Source organism: Belonocnema kinseyi, chromosome 7 (assembly GCF_010883055.1).
Source record: "Belonocnema kinseyi isolate 2016_QV_RU_SX_M_011 chromosome 7, B_treatae_v1, whole genome shotgun sequence".
NCBI lineage: Eukaryota > Metazoa > Arthropoda > Insecta > Hymenoptera > Cynipidae > Belonocnema > Belonocnema kinseyi.
Genome location: NC_046663.1, coordinates 129,166,572 through 129,183,068, shown reverse-complemented (window position 1 = coordinate 129,183,068; position 16,497 = coordinate 129,166,572). Strand labels below are relative to the sequence as shown.

General features: G+C 32.1%; 1 protein-coding gene across 5 annotated transcripts in view; it reads left to right on the top strand.

The window, feature by feature from the left end:
• LOC117177547 (protein kibra) overlaps positions 1 to 16,497 on the top strand; it is a 441,495-nt gene that overhangs the window by 52,694 nt on the left and 372,304 nt on the right. The gene's annotated exons all lie outside the window — the stretch shown is intronic.

Sequence of the window (16,497 nt, the reverse complement as noted above, 5' to 3'; positions counted from 1 at the left end):
ACAAAACTTTAGGGACAAATTTATAAGCATAATTTAAAGGCCTTTAGAATTGGCAGATTTAATTCTATTGATAATTTTTAGTTTCCCCAACTTAATACAAATAATTTCTATCAGACAAAAGTTCTAGTTCTTCCCTAATATTAAAAACTGTATGCTTTTTACAAAATCACAATTGACGTTATATGGTAAGTTTTCAAGCTTCTTGAGGGTTTTCTATCCGCTTCCCACATATCTAGCAAACTTCATTCAAATGGATAGTCAAAAATAGACTTTTTCTTTTTTAAAATAAAACCATTAATTTCAACTCCATTATCAGTTTCGTTAATTTTTGTTACTTTTAGAAATTGCTTATTATTCAGAAGAACCATATTGTCAGGTGCATGGTTACAAATGGTGTACTGTTTATATTTAATTTTTGAAATGTTGTTCTGTTTCCAACTCGAGATTTGAATTTCACGAGGTATATTTGCCTTTTGAGAAAATATAGAATTTTCTTCATGGATTCTTATGCAAACCTGCGCTAATGGTTTATTTGGTGTTCTTAATTTTTTCTTAAGCTTTCCTAAATAGCTTTCAAAAACAAACGCTGAAATTCTGATGAGACTGCATCCCATAATTCGTACATCATCTGCCAAATGTATTAGGTTATGATGATTTAATACTTGTGATATTTTTCCGTGAAAATCTTTTAATCCTACAAAAAAAGCTATCAGATATCGTATAGCATACTGATTTAAAGTTAAACACATATTATCAGAGCATAAAATTCTGCATGCTCCATGCCAAAGTAGTAGAGTAAAAAGAAATAAAATTGAGTAGCTTTCCACTTTTTAAAATTGTTAGTCGACGCAGGCTTTCTTTGAAATTCACAAGGAACTTGAGATTTCAGAAGCTCTATTCGGTCAGACAAAAGATCTCTGATTCTCGTCCTAATCTTACGTTAAAGTTACCAGAAAGCCACCATTCAATCAGCCTTTTTATAATTCCAAGGCAACATAAGTGCATGATGTCCAAGACGAAGGTAAATATCATATTAATATTGGGTCTTATGTATAGCAATTTTGTTCGCCCATTGTGATGAGGAGCTTGTATCTGGTTTCTAAAAGACTCGTCTGATCTTTCGACGCTGTCAACTAATGGAAAGACAGTCCTGCCTATGCCTTTTTTTGTGCCTTTTACTGTGCACCTTTCGCAAGCATGCTTTCCAGCATGTCCCACTGTATTTTTGCAAAATGCCCTTGCTGGAGTGTCACAAACAAAACATTTTACTTTCACAGTAAAATGTTTTCCAGCAATATCAATTCCATTTTCAAGCAATTGAACCGCTGGCGACCAAAAGGGGACACGGCCGGATTCAGCCTGAGAAGAATTGTCCTGAGTGTCAATTTTAAAAATCTTTCGAATTTTCATTTTAAAGACTGATACTTGTAGAGAATTTCTAGGCGCATCTTTTTTTCCTCTAACAAAAATAGGTTTTGTAGTTTTTGAGATAATTGGTAAACAGTGGATTTTTTGAAAACCAAAAATTCCAATCTTTTTTCACTTCAACTCGCTCTAATTTAGCCAATTTTCATCATTTACCGATTTCTCCAATACAAAGTACGTGTTTAAGTCTTCTGAAACTATCTAAGAAAGAAACACGAGAATATTATAATAAACAAAAAAGTTATTAATTTTTTTTGAGGCAATGCAAAAATCTTGAATTTTAACCTTCAAGCGCCTCGTTTAGCGAACGAATTTTAAGCTGCGGAAAGCTTTCAGCGAGAAAGTTGTTCATTAAGGTTCAAAGAAGTTTTCTGGAAAGTTTCAGATCAATTCGATTAATAGTTCAAAAATTATGAATGTTTTAAAATCTAAGCGGTAATCTTGACGCTGCCCAAAAACGTGCCTGGCCGGCTACGTACGCGCTGCAGCGAACGACGTGAAGGCCAAGTCAATCTTACCAAAAAATATGCACAACAGTACCTTTTTTTGTCATCTTCTATGAAATTCTACAAATAAAGCATAGAATCAGCGAAGTGATTGTTTCTTATAATAGTTGGAAAAGCATTTTTTTGAGATTTTTGAGAATATTCATTAAAAATTTTTTTTATTCTTGATTTTTTAAATAATTCTTTTACTGAAATATATATAATATGTAGATAGTCTAAAGTAATTATTTTAAATTTTTAATGACGAAGTTAATAGCATTATTTGTTATTTCTTTAGGGAAAAGAATAGATTACAAATTCTAAAACTAAAAAAGACGGTATTGCTAAAGATATTCGAATCCCAGAGAGATCTTTCAAACCTATTTGAATTCTGCTGTGAAGAAAAATGTTACCAAAAGTTTTAAAATGTGCAACAAGAAAAAGTACATACAAATTTTTGGAATCTCGGGAACTATAATGAACAAAATGTGTTTCTCAGAGGATTGTTAAAATGCAAGGATCCTATCCAAACGAATGCTGGTGAAAAACTAGGACGGTTAATTCATTGGATATATTTATTTCCTACTGACAAAGAAAATGTTCCGATTTGTAAGAAATTTTTTTGAGCTTTTCTATGTTTAAGCAAAAGAAGAGTTGAAAATGTTCAAAAAAAAGATTTTAAATAAGCAGCCTTTAAAAAATTCGGCAGGTGGAGTACACGAAAGTTGTCTTAAATTAACAGAAAATTAAAAAAAAATGATTGAACAGCATTGCGAATCAATTCCACATCACAGTTCACATTACAAACGAAATTCTACCAACCTAAAATATTTTGATAATCCTTCATTAAATTTTGTAGAACTTTACAAATTATTCGGAAAATATTATAAAGAAAAAACGGGGACTAAATTGACAATAAGTCAAACCGTTTATTTTAAGTATTTTAACCGAAATGTTGGCTTCAGTTTCAAATTACCTAGAACTGACGTGTGCAATACTTGCTACAAAGACGAGACAAATGGAGAGGTAAACGAAGAAGTAATTAATCACAAAAATAATGCTGAAATTTATTTGAAGGTAAAAAAGCAAATACTCTCTGAAAATAATAGTCTATGCTGTGAATTTGATTTTTCACAGAATTTGCCACTACCAAAAATACCCGTGTCCGCGCAGTTTTACCTACGTTTAGCATGGCTTTTTCTATTTAACGTACATGTACATATTACAAACCAGAGTTACATGTTCCTTATTCTTGAGGGAATTGTAAAGAAGGGTGCTAACTCTGTTTGCAGTTTTATCAAATAAGCGGTATTAAAAGAATTTGCTAAAGACAAGTTTAACAGCATAACATTATTTTCAGACACATGTCCGGGACAAAATAAAAACTACAAAGTGTTTCATTTTTTGGTCTTATTGTCCATTTATTTGCAAAGCGAGATTAAATATGTGTTTCCAGTTCGAGGCCATTCCTATTGCCAGTGCGATAGGAATTTTGGCACATATTCGCAAAAGCTGAAAAAATTAGAACGAATTGAAACTGAAGCTGAATATGTAGAAATGATTGGGAATGCTCGTTCACCTTCATTCACAATTGTCGAGATGTGTGAAGATCTTCTGCAGGATTTTAAAAAATGTTTCAAAGGCAAAATGCGAAAGCCAAAAAATTTCCAAATCAGCAAAGCGTTCGTTTCGCATGTTTTTCCTGATGGAAAAGTGGATGTTTTTGACAACTATGAGTTGCAAAATCCAAGCACTTTTTTCTTTAAACCTACGCTTAAACTAGAAAATATTTCGAAAAGTCCTCCGTCCCGAATTGGAATAAAAGCTGCCAAAATAAAGGATGTAAAAAATCTCTTCCAGTATTTAAGCGCTAAAGGAAAAGAATTTTTCGAATCGTATTTTTTAAAAGTACAAACTCAGAATCCAGATGCCGAAGAAACTGAAGAGAGTGACGAAAATGACTAAAAGTAGTTTCTAATAAAATATTGTTTGATTAATTTATTCTTGTTCAATAATATGCATGATATTATATGTTAAATGTTTAATAAATAAATTATTTTAATGATAATATCTGGAGTTACTGTTGTGCATTTGTTTTTGGTAAGATTGACTTGACCTTCGCGTCGTTTGCTGCAGCGCGCACGTAGCCGGCCAGGCACGTTTTTGGGCAGCGTCAAGATTACCGCTTAGATTTTAAAACATTCATAATTTTTTAACTATTAATCGAATTGATCTGAAACTTTCCAGAAAACTTCTTTGAACCTTAATGAACAACTTTCTCACTGAAAGCTTTCCGTAGCTTAAAATTCGTTCGCTAAACGAGGCGCTTGATGGTTAAAATTCATGATTTTTGCATTGCCTCAAAAAAATTAATAACTTTTTTGTTTATTATAATATTCTCGTTTTTCTTTCTTAGATAGTTTCAGAAGACTTAAACACGTATTTTGTATTGGAGAAATCGGTAAATGATGAAAATTGGCTAAATTAGCGCGAGTTGAAGTGAAAAAAGATTGGAATTTTTGGTTTTCAAAAAATCCACTTTTTACCAATTATCTCAAAAACTACAAAACCTATTTTTGTAAGAGGAAAAAAAGATGCGCCTAGAAATTCTCTACAAGTATCAGTCTTTAAAATTGAAATTAGAAAGATTTTTAAAATTGACTCTCAGGACAATACTTCTCAGGCTGAATCCGGCCGTGTCCCCTTTTGGTCGCCAGCGGTTCAATTCATTTATTTCATCCACAAATTTTGTGAAATAAACATCAGTGCTTGCTGGCTTTCCTTTTCCACTAAATATTGATACTGGGAATGGTTTGTAAATATTATGATTGAAATGTACTTGACAAAGATGGGGCCAAACGTCTTCGTCTCCTGAGTTTGTAAGGGGCAGACCATCAACGCTAAACTTAAGTTCAATTAAGTTGCCTGTATCTACATCGGGATCGATACATGCTTCTAAACCACTTTTTAGACCAAAATAAACAAATTCTCCAACATTTCCTTTACTGTCCTCCATATCCTCAATTGTATGTTTCGCACTTGAAGTGTAAAGGAATGTTTTTGCGGACTTAGGCAAATCTGGTAATAATTTTTGCTGTAAGATTTGCAATAACTCATCAACCCGGACTTGGTCAATCTTCCCTTTCATTTTCAGAACTCTCTTCTTGAATACTATTTATATTAGTTTCTTTACTGTCTGCAGCAGTGTCAAGAGAATTTTCGTTTCCTCGTTCAGATTCGTTCTGGCTCCCTTCTGAATTTCCTGGATTTGTAAGCGAAGAATCTTCCTCGTAACTTGATGCGTAACAAGAACAATTTAGAAACTATTATGTAAAATCTTAATCAGGAAATTTCGATTGAGTAATCTCGATTAAGTAAAATAGATCCATTTTTACCCAGATTTGAGTTTTGAACAAAGTAATTAAATTTTCCGCAAAATAGTTTTATTTTAACCAAGTAGATGCATTTTAAAACTAAAAAGACCGAATTTGAACGAAGAAGATTCATTGTCCACCAAAGAATACAAATTTCTAAACAAATAGTTCAATTTCGAACTAAAAAATATACGACTTCAACCAAGAATGGAGAAGTAAAATTTTTGGTAACAAATTTAAATTTCAGCAAAATAAAAATGATTTTCCAAGTAAAAAGATGAATTTCTAACCACAGTGATGAGTTTCCAATTAAAATTATCAACTTTTCAATTGAAAGGTGAATTTTCAACAAATAAAAATTGTATATTTAAATAAGAAAGAAAAAAATGTTGTGATAATTGTTGAATTTTCAAGCCAAAAGACAAGTGTTCCGTAAGGTAAACGTCCCAGTTATCGTGACCTTAGTCCCAGTGATCGTGATGCCAATTTTCTTGCTTTTTATTTAATTTGAATGAATGTAATTTCTTTTTGCTATTATAAAATGCTAAAAAAGAAGTGGGTTTTTATCATCAAATGCTACTTTTAAAACATTTTTTTAACCAAATATTCTAATTATAACCAAGTTTCACGATTACTGGGACATTTACATTAAAACGGTTCAATTTTCCACCCGAAAATATGAGTTTTCAGAAGAGACTAGTTTTGTACCACAAAAACACTAACTTTCTACCAAGAAAGTCGAATTTTCAACTGAAAAATATCAACATTAAACTAAAAATGGAAAAAAATGTATAGTTAAAAAATTGATTTTAAGCATAACAACTTTCAAGCATAAGAAGAGAAATTATCAATCAAATATATTTAAATTTGAACCAAATAGATGAACCTTCAACTACAAATATAGTTTTTTAACAAAGCAGTTCTACTTTTACCTAAGTAGATGAAATTGGAATTAAGGAATATCATTTTCCAACAAAATAGTTTAACTTTCAACTAAATTAATAAATTCTGAACTAAAATGATTAATATTCAGCTGAAACAGTTAAAATTTTTATTAGAAAAATTAATTTACAAAAAAAATAAGATTTTCCAACCAAAGAGATGAATTTTTAGCTAAAATGATGATTTAACATAACATAATTTTGAACAAAATAGCTGAATGCTCGACCAAATAAAAATAATTTCCAATCAAATAGTTGCATTACGATTCGGAAAAGATCAAATTTCTACTCAAACAGACGAATTTTCTAACTAGAATAGTTGAATTTTTAACCAAATAACAAAATTTTAAAATAAAAATATGATTGCCAGAAGGAAGCAAGTGGACAAAAAATACAGAAATAAAAATACTAGGCAAATAAATTACTAACCGAAAAACATAATTTTCAAAATGTACTCATTTTCCCTTGACCACTTTTTTATTTCTCGTGACCATTAATATTCAAAGACTCGAACCTTTATGTTGTAGCGTTTTTGACACCTTTTTTTTATAAACGGAATAAAAAAATTTAATAATACTTTCAAATTAATTCTCCTTGACTTTTGAAAGACTTGAAAAAATCCCCAACTTTTCCCTGACTAATGAAATTTCTTGACTTTTCCCTGCTCGATGACCACCCCGATATTTAACTATTATAATTTTTTATTATTAACGCTTAACTTGTTTTGAAAGTACAAAACATATCAAAAGTTTTAGAAAAATAAATCTTCAAGAAAACTTGGTAAAATTATTCTATAAAAGAGTTCATTTAACCGAAAAATATTTGTATAATATTTTCAGCATGTTCTAAAAGCTTAAAGTTCTACTTTTCTCTGTCCTCAAAACCGTGAAAAGATTGGCTATTCAGACCTTTAAGACCTGACTACTGTTAACCTTTATTACGAAATGTGTCATTACTTAATCGAAAGATGATGAGGCATATAGCAAAGTTCTTGTAAACGTTTTAAAATGTTTTGGATATAATTATTAGAATGAAAAACTGGGGTTTCAAATTAAATATTTGAATTAGAAATGTTCTAACTATTTAAATATTGGTTATTACAATTACTTAAGGATGAGTGTTCAGTAGATGAACTGGATTCTCTTGAACTGGGACGATTTGCAGCCTTAGAAAGGGCTCTAATTCTCACACTGTGCCTTCCTTGGAGTCGTTTTCTTTTTCTCCCTTCCATTAGATTCTAATTGTTAATAATAAAAAGAATATTTAACTTGTAAGAACTGATAGAAAATTTTCTATATACAGAATATTTAATGTTATTTGACGTATTATATGAATATTGCTATTGCAGTGTCTCAATAAATTTCAACAGTTTTTTAAGAATTCGTAAGAGAAATCATAGTAAATAATTATAAATTGAAAATAACGACTTTTGCGAAAAAGTAAATAAATTGGTGATTTTTTAACAATACTTATGATAATGAAATCGTTCTTATTTTGCTAGCATAATATTTGAGGTTAGGAAATATGTCATTTTTATGTGCATGAGTACTGGATACATGTGATACGAAAAGGCAAATTACTTTCCTGGAAAACCAAACGATAAAATGTCTTTATTCAGCAATAATTTGTTATATTAGCTTTCTTTTATTTAATATTTTACCAATAAACAATATATAGTGCGTCAGATCAATCGACCAAGAACAACAAGTAACTATAAATAGCTGCACGACTAAAAATAAAATAAATTCCTTAGTTTTAGTGTTATTTCTCTACCTTAAGTTCAATTAGTAAGTTACAATATAACAGTTAATAACAACGTTCTTCAATCACTTTGATTCCTCAGTGATTCTAATAAAAATTTTGAGCTTAGGAAATATACGTCTGCCAATTTCAAGGATTATACCGACTATATAATGTATAATCTTAGACAAATATAAATAGAGCAGTTTGCTACACAATTAACATATAAAATACTGACTTAGTGATGAATCAAATTAACAAATAATCTGCACTATGAGACAGCACTGACAACACAGGCAACTTTATTTCTTCTACTTCCTTCGATTTTGAGCACTGCGGCAACGTTGCGGAAGAATGTTGAAACTTTAAAAGTGGCGCCATTGTATGCAATGAATGTAATTTGTTGTCTTTTATTAATTAGTGTTTAAATGACGCCTTCTTTTTCAAAGTCCAAATAGAAGTACCTTCTAGAGCTAAGCTAGATTTTAGACGGAATTTTTATATTAATGTGATGTCAAATTCTGTCTAGCGACATTAGTGGGTCTACATAGAACTGCGTGATGGATTTTTCTATTTAATAGGTATACATAGCGGCAAAAGAGCGCCAATCTAATTCGGCGTGAACAGACGGCCATGGATAATCCAGTACAGGCGCTAGAATAATTCCAGTCTGCCAGGAATTATTTCCAAACGGTGTCACGTTGAAGTGAGGAAATTTCGGTAAAACATCTAGAATCAGCAGCAGATAACACGACAAAAATTTGTTCTTACTGATATATCTCCTCCGAATTAAATGACACTATTCTAGACGAATTAGAACGTCTTTAATACTATTTAGCAAAAGCGCGAAAAGTAACTGCACGGAGAAACTTTCAGTTATAAAATTTGATGGTATAATATTTATTTTTACAATGCGACAATGGCAAGCCAGAATATAGAGTCACTATTGCAAGAACTACTATTGTGAATATTAAACTCTGAAGTTACTATTTTTATTGAAATATAAAATAAATGATTAAACCATTGCTCTTATACCAAAAGAAACTTACTATAATCCCTAAGACAGACTGTTACGTTTACAAACCACAATAATTAAGACATTCTGTCTATGTTCATTCTACGCATTCCTATTTTTTCCCATAGAAAATAGGAAAAACTGCCATGGTCGAAAGAGCAAAATAAAAATAAATTCGCATTCACTTCACGTACTATACATTTTATACATTAAACATAGGTACATTAAGCTAGCACCTCCACAATCGAATTTTTGATTTTTTCATAGCTCAGAATTTTGGGCTTTTTTGGCCTGCAATAAAAACTTTTGGGCTCCTTTACTTTTTTCAAAAAATCAATTTTCTTGTGGAGGTGCCAACTTACATTAACCCAGCACCTCCACTTCTTTAAATCACTAAATAATAAAAATTCGATTACACCAGAATTTTTTGCTTTTTTTGGGCTCTTAAAATCCGTAAAAAAAATTTTTCCCCAAAACAACCCTTAACTCCCAAAATCAACCCCTCGAAAATACACGCTACGATTTTTGGGCTTCAACCCTTAACGTCAAAAATCAACACACGTAGATACTAGTTTGTCAAAAAATGAATTTTTCTAGATTTTTTCAATGGAAATAAAGTCTCTCATTTTTGGGATCCTCGAAAATACCCGCTACTTTTTTTGGGCTTCAATCCTTAACGTCAAAAATCAACCCCTCTCTATCACGTAAATACAACTTTGTCTGCAAATAAATTTTTGTAGCATTTTTTAATCGAAATAGAGTCTCTGATTTTTGGGCTCCTCGAAAATACCCGATATGATTCTTGGGCTTCAACCCTTAACGTCAAAAACAAACCCCTCTCTTCCACGTAAATACAACTTTGTCTGCAAATAAATTTTTCTGGAATTTTTCGATGGAAATACAGTCTCTGATTTTTGGGCTCCTCGAAAATACCCGATATGATTTTTGGGCTTCAACCCTTAACGTCAAAAACCAACCCCTCCCTTCCACGTAAATACGACTTTGTCTGCAAATAAATTTTTCTAGATATTTTTTAATGGAAATACAGTCTCTGATTTTCGGGCTCCTCGAAAATACCCGATATGATTTTTGGGCTTCAACCCTTAACAACAAAAATCAACCCCTCTCTTCCACGTAAATACAACTTTGTCTGCAAATAAATTTTTTTAGAATTTTTCAATGGAAATACAGTCTCTTATTTTTGGGCTCCTCGAAAATACCCGATATGATTCTTGGGCTTCAACCCTTGACGTCAAAAACCAACCCATCTCTTCCACGTAAATACAACTTTGTCTGCAAATAAATTTTTCTAGAATTTTGCAATGGAAATAGAGTCTCTGATTTCTGGGCTCCTCGAAAATACCCGATATGATTTTTGGGCTTCAACCCTTAACGTCAAAAATCAACCCCTCTCCTCCACGTAAATACAACTTTGTCTGCAAATAAATTTTTCTAGAATTTTGCAATGGAAATACAGTCTCTGATTTTTGGGCTCCTCGAAAATACCCTTATACGATTTTAGCTTCCACCCTAAACGTCGAAAATCAACCCCTCTCTACCACGTAAATACAACTTTGTCTGCAAATAAATTTTTGTATGATTTTTTAATGGAAATAGAATCTCTGATTTTTGCGCTCCTCGAAAATATCCGATATGATTTTTGGGCTTCAACCCTTAACGTCAAAAATCAACCCCTCTCTTCCACGTAAATAGAACTTTGTCTGCAAATAAATTTTTCTAGAAATTTAAATGGAAATAGAGTCTCTTATTTTTGGGCTCCTCGAAAATACCCTTATACGATTTTAGCTTCCACCCTAAACGTCGAAAATCAACCCCTCTCTACCACGTAAATACAACTTTGTCTGCAAATAAATTTTTGTATGATTTTTTAATGGAAATAGAGTCTCTGATTTTTGGGCTCCTCGAAAATACCCGATATGATTTTTGGGCTTCAACCCTTAACGTCAAAAATCAACCCCTCTCTTCCACGTAAATACAACTTTGTCTGCAAATAAATTTTTTTAGAATTTTTCAATGGAAATACAGTCTCTGATTTTCTGGCTCCTCGAAAATACCCCATATGATTCTTGGGCTTCAACCCTTAACGTCAAAAACCAACCCCTCTCTTCCACGTAAATACAAATTTGTCTTCAAATAAATTTTTCTAAAATTTTTCAATGGAAATACAGTCTCAGATTGTTGGGCTCCTCGAAAATACACACTACGATTTTTGGGATCCAACCTTTAACGTCAAGAATGAACCCCTCTCTGCCACGTAGGTACACTGTAAAAAAAGATTTGTGTAAAATTACAAAGTTTCGGGAAATTAAATATTGTATCATTCTAAATATCACACACTCCACAGTGTGATTTTACAAAAATATGTGAAATTACATCCTCTAGCGATGTAAATAAAAGGACCATCGAACAGCAGTGTAATATTACACACTCGATGGAAATAAAATTACCCATTCCCTCAAATTTTTGATTTATAATTAATTTAAAATTTAGAATAATAAATCAAATAATATGTGAATACGAAAGCGTCTCTCGTGTTCGTTATTTATCGATGCCTTCATCTTTCAATTTTGGAGCATTTGTATTTTGAATGCGAGGAAATTGATAGCTTTGGTTAACTTTTTTGACAGCTTTTACACAAAGTAGACCGAATCCGAGCTATTCCTATTTTGCCTTTTACATTTTCTGCTATCGTAACGGAAAAAATTCGGATATTCAAAACGTATATTTCATATTTTTTTACGGAATATTTAAACATCAAAAAAATATCCATAGTATCTTATGTGTTTTAGGTAAGTGGTAACGTGTCTGGCTTGTGTTTCTTCAATCTCCATGAAATTGTGCGAAGTTTGAGCTTTCGAGTATTTTCGAGAAGCCCAAAAATTAGAGACTGTATTTCCATTGCAAAATTCTAGAAAAATTTATTTGCAGACAAAGTTGTATTTAAGTGGAAGAGAGGGGTTGATTTTTGACGTTAAGGGTTGAAGCCCAAAAATCATATCGGGTATTTTCAAGGAGAAAAATCAGAGACTGTATTTCCATTGAAAAATTCTAGCAAAATTTATTTGCAGACAAAGTTGTATTTACGTGGAAGAGAGGGGTTGATTTTTGAAGTTAAGGGTTGAAGCCCAAAAATCATATCGGGCATTTTCGAGGAGCCTAAAAATCAGAGACTGTATTTCCATTGAAAAATTCTAGAAAAATTTATTTGCGACAAAGTTGTATTTACGTGGAAGAGAGGGGTTAATTTTTGACGTTAAGGTTTGAAGCCCAAAAATCGCAGCGTGTATTTTCGAGGAGCCCAAAAATCAGAGACTCTATTACCATTCAAAAATTCTAGAAAAATTGATTTTTTGACAAAGTAGTATCTACGTGGATTGATTTTTGACGTTAAGCCGTTGAAGCCCAAAAATCGTAGCTGGTATTTTCGAGGAGCCCAAAAATCAGAGACTCTATTTCCATTAAAAATGTTACCAAAATTTATTTGCAGACAAAGTTGTATTTACGTGGTGGAGAGGGGTTGATTTTTGATGTTAAGGGATGAAGCCCAAAAAACGTAGCGGTTATTTTCGAGGATCCCAAAAATCAGAGACTTTATTTCCATTAAAAAAATCTAGAAAAATTCATTTTTTGACAAAGTAGTATCTACGTGGGTTGATTTTTGACGTTAAGGGATGAAGCCCAAAAATCGCAGCGTGTATTTTCGAGGAGCCCAAAAATCAGAGACTTTATTCAAGCTCTAAAATGTAATAAAAGTTATTTTTTGACAATTTCGTATCTGGTGTAATTGAATTTTTATTATTTAGTGATTTAAAGAAGTGTAGGTGCTGAGTTAATGTAAGCTGGCACCTCCACAAGGAAATTGATTTTTTGAAAAAAGTAAAGGAGCCCAAAAATTTTTATTGCAGCCCAAAAAAAGCCCAAAATTCTGATCTATGAAAAATTTAAAAAAATTCGATTGTGGAGGTGCTAGCTTAACGGACCTATTAAACATACTATTAGATATTTATATTTTATTCTAAGTCTGGCGGGAATTGAACGCGGGTTTCCGGGGCAGCAGAACTGAGGTATTTTCCTGTGATAAAACTAATTATAAGGTTCAGGAATTTTATCATCCTCATGAACTTCGGCCCGTGTAATGACGTCATTTGGTACTGAATCGTGAAGTACTACATTACATTTTTTTTTACTGCACCTTCCCATTGAAAATGATGATTTTTCTTACCTGTTTTGCAACTAATATTATTTTAACCGCTAGTTATTGCAACTACGGTTTTATCATTTAATTTGTGAATATCACTTTTTTCATCTTCAATCTGCTATCAAAAATATGAATTTTTGTAACTATAAATGACAATTATTAGGTTTGTAGTATATTTATAAATGAAATGGAAAATGCATTTCTTCCTATGGCTGCGGCAATAATACTATTTTCTCGGCTATATCCTAGATTGCCATCGAAATTTTGTAGCTATCAGTATTATAATGCCAAATTTTACGATCAAGAGTTTCTCCGTGTGATAGATGGGAATCCCCATTTCTCTCTAATTTTATGATGTTAAACGGCGCTGGATAGCGCTGGCGTCGTAATTGTCGCTACACCTCGAATAAAAATGGAGCGACTATATATAAGACGAAAGATTATCTAGGCAAAGTAAAAAATCGGAAATTATCTTTGATTCATGTAAAGGTTATCTGGCAGAGTTTAATTTTTGTTACGGTGAATCTTTCACCTGGAATCGATGAAACCTTATCTTTAATTTTTTCTATCATCACTTGTTCCTTACTCGAACCTTCGCGAGATCACAAAAGAAAAAATACAATGTGATAACGTGATAAACTTGAATTCTAGAATCTAGATTCTAGACGTTATAGATTGCACAATTATGCGGTATATAATGTAAAAACTTGCAATGTACGATATTAACCGCCGGGTATTAACAAATGGGATGTACTTGAAGTTACGAACGTTCATATGAACGAAGTTAAAGATTTTTTTCCCGAATTTTGTTTTGCCTAAATCATTTAGGATGACAAAAAAAGATATTCCATGGAAGAAGTTTTCGAAATTTTTATTTTTTGAGGGGCTAAATACCCTTACAAATCACCCATTATTCAAACATGCCAAACACAATTTTGATTTTCGATATTTGAAAATATAAAAACGTCAAAAATCCTCTTTTTTTACCTCACTAATTATAGAGGGAGTAAGAAAGTTGGGCAAAACCACTAAAAACCACCCTTAATATATCCGCACCTAAAATGTTAAAAATAACAAGTTTGATTGTCGCAATTTGAAAAGACAAAAACGTGAAAAATTCTCTTTTTTTACCTCATTAATTATAACGTGGGTGAGAATGGTCGGCAAGACTTCTAAAAACCACCCTTAATATATCCACACCTAAAATGTTAAAAATGACAAGTTTCATTGTCGATATTTGAAAATATAAAAACGTCAAAAATCCTCTTTTTTAGCTCACTAATTATATAGGGAGTGAGAAAGTTCGACAAGACCTCTAAAAACCACCCCTAATATACCCAAACCTAAAACGTTAAAAGTGACAAGTTTGATTGTCGATATATGAAAATATAAAATTCTCTTTTTTTACCTCACTAATTATAAAGGGAGTGAGAAAGTTTGACAAGACCCCTAAAAACCACCCCTACTATACCCACACCTAAAATGTTAAACATGACAAGTTTGATTGTCGATATTTGAAAATATAAAAACGTGAAAAATCCTCTTTTTTATCTCACTAATTATATAGTGGGTGAGAATGTTCGGCAAGACCACTAAAAACCACCCTTAATATATCTGAACCTAAAATGTTAATAATGACAATTTTGATTGTTGATATTTGAAAATATAAAAACGTGAAAAATCCTCTTTTTTATCTTACTACTTATAGAGTGAGTGAGAAAGTTCGACAAGACCCCTAAAAACCACGCTTAATATATCCGAACCTAAAATGTTAAAAATAATAAGTTTGATTTTCGCAATTTGAAAAGACAAAAACGTGAAAAATCCTCTTTTTTTACCTCAGTAATTATATTGGGAGTGAGAAATTTCGGCAAGACCCCTAAAAACCACCCCTAATATACCCACATCTAAAATGTTAAAAATGACAAGTTTCATTGTCGATATTTGAAAATATAAAAACGTCAAAAATCCTCTTTTTTAGCTCACTAATTATATAGGGAGTGAGAAAGTTCGACAAGACCTCTAAAAACCACCCCTAATATACCCACATCTAAAATGTTAAAAATGACAAGTTTGATTGTCGATATTTGAAAATATAAAAACGTCAAAAAATTTTTTTTACCTCACTAATTATAAAGGGAGTGAGAAAGTTCGGCAAGACCCCTAAAAACCATCCTTATAATATCCCCACCTAAAATGTTTAAAATCGTAAATTTGATTGTCGATATTTGAAAATACGAAAACGTCGAAAATTTTTTTTTTACCCTAATAATTATAGAGTGGCTGAGAAAGTTCGACAAGACCCTTAAAACCACCCTTAATATATCCGCACATAAAATGTTACAAATGACAAGTTTGACTGTCGATTTTTGTATTTTCAAATATTGACAATCAAACTGGTCGATTTTAACATTTTAGGTGAGGACATATTAAGGGTGGTTTTTAAGAGTCTTGCCGAACGTTCTTACCTACTCCATAATTAGTGAGATAGAAAAAGAGAATTTTTGACGTTTTTATATTTTCAAATATCGACGTTCAAACTTGCATTAGGCAGGTCTAAATAGTGGGTGATGTGTAAGGGTAGGTAACCCCTTAAAAAAAATTGTATTCGACAATTCTTTCCGACAGAATATTTTTGTTTGCCGTTCTAATTGATTTACGCAAAAAAAAATTGAAAAATAATTTTTTTAAATTTCGTCCAAATGAACGTTAGTAACTTCAAGTACATACAAACGGGATCACATGAACTCCCATCTAATACAACGCTGCTAAGGGCTGGTGACCTTCTCAGCATAAAAACATAAACCTAAGACGACTCCTCAGTTCCTGTTCTGCCCTCCCCCCCTCCCAACCCTCCATAAATAACTGAAGTTTGGTGGGACTGACGTTACAACTACAATCTCAACCATATGACGAATTTCTACTTGGACATGATTTCGACTCGCAAAATAAACGTATAGCATAAAGGTGGTGGTTGGGCTTATAATAGAAACAATAAAATAGCCTCGCAAAGGACTGGAGCTTTAATTGACAAAAGGCATGCACACGGTAAATCCGGATTTGTAATATGGTCAGGAGTAGATTGTGAATCACATGGTAGGCAAGGAGTAGGTTTGATTTTAAACGAAAGAGCGAAGCAGCATCTCGGAGATCATGATTTTGTATCTCTCAGAATGCTTTGTAGGCCAGTCAACGAAGGATTTTAAATGGAAATAATTTATGACAATGAACTTAGTTGGCAGGAAGCTTCCTTAGGGGGTCTTGAAACACCTCCCAAAATTCAGTAAATTGGGGAGGG